This window comes from Pterocles gutturalis, unplaced genomic scaffold, assembly GCF_000699245.1.
Source record: "Pterocles gutturalis isolate BGI_N339 unplaced genomic scaffold, ASM69924v1 scaffold13050, whole genome shotgun sequence".
NCBI classification, from domain to species: Eukaryota; Metazoa; Chordata; class Aves; order Pterocliformes; family Pteroclidae; genus Pterocles; species Pterocles gutturalis.
In genome coordinates, this window is record NW_010146006.1 from 9,184 (window position 1) to 14,291 (window position 5,108).

Here is a 5,108-nt window from a genome sequence, read left to right on the forward strand (position 1 = left end):
CTGTGTTGTGTCTTTCCTTCTGCACCACCCTCCTGCACTCACCAGTCGGACTTTAAAGCTGGCCAGGCTTGGAGTGACCACCACCCGGCTGAGCCATGTCCTCCCTGCTGCCAGACATGTCCCAGGCAGACCCCAGGGACTGCAATGCCTGCAGGAGACCCTATCCCAGCATCCTAAGGAAGGATAAACCACTGCACACATCCCCCACTTCCTTCAGAGCTGGGGAGGAAAAGCAGCATCTCTTTTAGCCCCGTCATTATTTAATCTGAGACAAACAAACAAACAGCAGCAGCATTTTTCTGTGGAAAAAAAAAATGCAGCTGGAGACAGTGAACTGTGCACTGGTGGGGATGGTTGGAGGGTGTTTGCTGGTGCCACGGTGGGGGCCCAGGCACATGAGCACTGGGGTCACCCCGAGAAGAGGAGCAAGGGGCACAAGACCCCCCTGTGCAGCCACGGCAAACCCGCCTGTGAACCGGTGCCAGGTGCTCAGTTTCTGTCTTAATTTTGGTCTTGGAAAAAAAGGGAATGGACTGAATACATAGGGGCTGCAGTCAAGCTGCGCACACACCCATCCAAGCAAGAAAATTACACGGTAAGGTTGCCAGGGTGTCCCGACTTCACTTTACCAGGTCTGGGCTTTTGGGGCTGTGACCCACTAGCCCTCGACCAGCAGCTGATCCAGACCTTTGCCAGAGCTGCAGCATATCCCGACCTTGCACAGGCAGTGCTCACTGTGTCAGATGCCGAGGAAAGAAGTGATCTCAGCTAACCCCAGATGATGCCTTTCGTGCAGGCTGGTCTTGCCCCATGGATGGGGAACTCCCACCAGGACCCCTGGGTGGGATCGATGGGTTTCCCACCACCAAGCCTGAAAGCCAACCAGGTGGAGAGCAGGTGATAAGCACAGTAACAAAACCTCCAACATCACCGTGTTCCCAGGGCTGTCAACTCTGGCGCATGTCCATGGGCAGAGTGGGGTGTGGGCTGCACCCGCGTGGGCAAGCTGTGGGTGTGCAGTGGGGATGGGGCCGTGGGGTGCTGGGCACAGCGCTGCTGTGGGGTGGGGGGTCCTGGTACCCAGCCTGGGTACGGCTGGCGAGGAGGTCACCATGGATGTGTGGCTCCCAGGTTTGGGGCTATCCTGGTCTCAGCTGGCTCGTGGTGCGATGGGCCCCTCTGTCCATTGACCCGTTAGATTCTTCTCATGTTGGCAGAGTGAGACCATCACGCATCCCCAGTGCCGTGCTAAAAAAATAAATCATTAGCAAACAGCAAATTAACTATCTTCCGAATTGTGCTGAGAGGAGCTTCCGTGCTATTTGTTAAGTGGATTTCTAAACTTAGCCCAGTTACTGTAAAAAATACCTTTGCGAGAAACTACCGTCCACAGCACTCAACTTCAGAGACATTTATTTCTAGAGCTGGCAGAAAAATTTCTCGCCTTTCAAAGGCTCCAATTATATGGTGGTGCTGGCTGGAACCAGTGGCCTTTGCAGTGGGCTGCTGCTGGGGACCACAGCTCTGATGGTGCCACAGGGGACAGGGGGAGAGGTGGGGGGACGGGTACCCATGACCAAAGAGATCGTGCCGGACCCCGTTAGCCTTGAGGGACACCTTAGTTAATACCCCAAAACAAGTGGTTTTCACTTTGCACCACAAAGGCGTTAGTCCTGCCACAGTTGCTGCTGACACTGAAGACTCCTAGGATCGGGCTCCTATCAGGACCTGTCCGGTTGCACCAGTAAAAGGAGCAAATCGCAGCTCACAGAGGTGAGGTGATGCCCAGGTGGCCTTTGGCTAGTGGGTCAGTAGCCAGGCTGTGGGCCAGGCTGCTCTGTGTGCCCACACCCAGCCCATCCTGGGTGGTCAGACCCACATGTGCAGGCTCCTGCCTGCGCCCCCAGCAGCCAGCTCCCCACAGCATCACTATATATAAAAAGGAGCAGGGTTTTTTCCACCTTTTTTTTTAGTTTTTCTCATGTCCTAGCAAATATGCAAGCTGAAACAGTGGGTTATGAGTGGGTTTTCTCATGTCACAATATGTGGAGATCAAATCTTCTGACCTCGAAGTCAGAGGGAAGATCTCCTTTAATGATGCAGGAGGAGGAACCAAGCTCTGGATGTGCTGGACCTCTACAGGGCTCTAGAAGTGCAAAAAGCCATCAAAAGCCCCACTTTCCTTCCCTGCCAGGATGGGCACGGGGTAGCTGGAGCTGTTGTTGGTGTTGGGGCAGGGCTGGGGGCAATGAACAGCTTTCAGCAAAGCTGGAAAACGAGCCTTTCTGCCAGATCAAGAGGGGGATATTTTACTAAAGCAAGAGAGTTTGTGCACTACCTGGGAAAACAGTTTTGTTCAAACAAGGCTTTGGTTTGGTTTTGGTTTACCCTGGTGAAGAGGAGGCTCCTGCTATGGAAAGCTGCATCAAGCTCCTCCATGCCGGGGGGTGCTCAGGGATGGCAGCAGATCCCGGCCCCCAGCAAAGGGCAAAGCTCTGCTGTCCTGGGAGGGCTCATGCCCCTTTGATACACGCGTGACGGGGGATGCCCGAAGCCAACAGACGGGAGAAACAAACATGACAGAAGAATCCTGCGTGTCTCGTCATGGCTTATTCTGGGGTGAGCTGCGATGTGTGTCAGTCTTAAAGCATGGGTGGGTGTCTCTGCCAAGAGAGTGCTGTGAAGCCAGTGATTTATTTCTTTTTTTTTTCCCCTGATGGTCATTAAAATGAGAATTTGCTGGCACTGCCGCTGTATCCAGCTGAATGCATGTGCTTCTTGGCTCCCAGCAAACTCCTCGCTGCAGATAGCGTGTGCTTTGGCAGCCAGGCCAGTCTGGGCTGCAGGATATTACACCTGGCAGGGACACAAACCCCTTCCAGTTCCTGGAATCTGGATTGTCTTGGGGAGTGCTGATTAAGCAGTGCTTTCAATCTGCACCAAGACAAAACCCTCGCCTTGTCCCCGCGCAGAGGCTCGGTGCGGCTCGGTGGCTGCGTGGCAGCAGGAGCTGCCGTGGGTTTGCCCTCCCCAAGCCCCAGGGGAACAAAAACTCAAAAAATTTCTCAGGTTCAAAGCTTTGCAGTTCATGGTGCTGTATGAGCATTCGCTGCTCAGGGCTCTGTCTTTTGTGAAATAAAAAATAATAAAAAAAACCCCTCCCCATAACACAGCCCTAGTGCCCTTCCTACCTTGCTGTGCACTTGGCGGCAGCTGCTCCTCCTGGTCTGCCCAGACCACATCTCCAGTCTGCCCAGTTAATATTGCTGCTGTGTGTCCTTGTCTGCCTTTCCAATCTGCTGGGAATGAAACCACCTTTTCCAGCCTTACTAATGAGAGATTTGATAGCTGGGGTTGTGTGGAGGGATGCAGCCCTGGCGTGTGCCATCCCGGTGCAGTACGAAGGACCTTCCTGCCGCCAGCCCCTGGAGCTGGCACTCACCTCTGCATGCGGGTGAACATCAAACAGGGCTGTTGGTAGGACAGGCAAACTGGGGGTGATGCTTTGCCTGGCACCTGCGGAGAGGTGGCTGGTGTTTTGGGGTGGTCTGGTGCTGGGAAGGTGAAGCTGAGCTGGTTAGACCACCTGCAACAGGCAGCCTGGAAAGCCAGTGGGCTCGGGGAGCCACCTTGACACCCCAGTGTGCCCAGTGCCAGCATCCGTGGCATGGCACGGTCCCCAGAAGTGTGTCCAGCGCCAGCATCCATGACATGGCACAGTCCCCAGCAGTGTGCCCAGTGCCAGCATCCGTGGCATGGCACGGTCCCCAGAAGTGTGTCCAGCGCCAGCATCCATGACATGGCACAGTCCCCAGCGGTGTGCCCAGTTCCAGCATCCGTGGCATGGCACAGTCCCCAGCGGTGTGCCCAGCTCTGCCTGTTCAGGGGTGCTGCTGCTCCCCACACCGAGGGGTCCCCTCCCATGGTGCTGCAGTGGGGCTGGCAATGCCTTGGCAGCGGTTTCCCTCTCTCCTCGATGGCACAACCATCATCCCACCCATTGGGTGGGGAGTGGATGGAAATATCCTTTCAGCACATCTACAGCTGCTCCCCAGGACCCGCAGCATCTTGAGTTGCTTTACGAGAGAGCAGATGCCAGGAAAAATATCCACAGGGGACGATTTCGGCAGAGCTCGCAGCAGGGTGAGGCTGCATCACAACAGCACATCAGCTCAGCACCTGGGCATTATTCCTGCCCCATGCTTGGGTTTGCTTCTCCCTGAGCTCCTGGTCGACTTCTGTCACAGTGGGGGTCTCGGGGCTGTGGGTGCAGCTGGCCGGGCTCTGGGATGCGGCGTCAGTCCAGGGCAGGAGTTGTGTGGCCAGGATCCTCGATTCTTCTCCCAGTCAAACCAGTGAGGACCAGAAGCAATGATGGGCTGCGGCTGTGGGGCTGCCTTCCCCTCCTCTTGTCCCCACAGCCTCCTCATCTCCCTACCTGAGCAGCAGCTTTCCCCTGGGGACACTCTGGTCTCAGCTCCCTGCCTCCGGCTTCGTGCCTCTGGCCAGCGCAGGAGAGGGAGTTTGCCCTCAGTGCTCCCTGTCATGCAACCCAAGAGCCAAATCTTGTCTCCAAACCTGCCTGTGCCCTGGCAAGGCACAGGGAGAGCACTGTATTTACCTGTTTTTGGGTTTGGGTTTTTTTTGCATTTTTGTGACCTGCAACACTTCAACCAGCCCCGGGCACTGTCACCACCGGGATGTTATAGGGAAACAGTGATGCTGCAGGATTGTCCACAGCTTTCTGCCCGCCATTCCCCCCCCCGGGGGCCCGACCCCTGGTGGGGGGGGGGGGGGCACAGCCAGCAGAGGAAGGGCTCTTTCCCCCAATGAGATGCCCTGGCCGGGCATTGCCAGCCCTGGTCAGTGGTGGGGACGCAGGCAGAGCGCCCACGTGCTGCAGCAAACCATCATCCTTGGGGAACCCCCCCAGTAAGCAGCTCCACTTCTAACAGGGAGAGATGCTGGCCAGGGACATGCGTGGTCACCAGGTCCCCTCCCAGCCACCCCGGCAAGGGACATCTCAGCCCTGCTCAGCTTGCACCAAAGCAGGATGACCCCAGGGCTGCGCTGCCTCCACCTTGCCAGCCAGGGCAAAACCCCCTTGG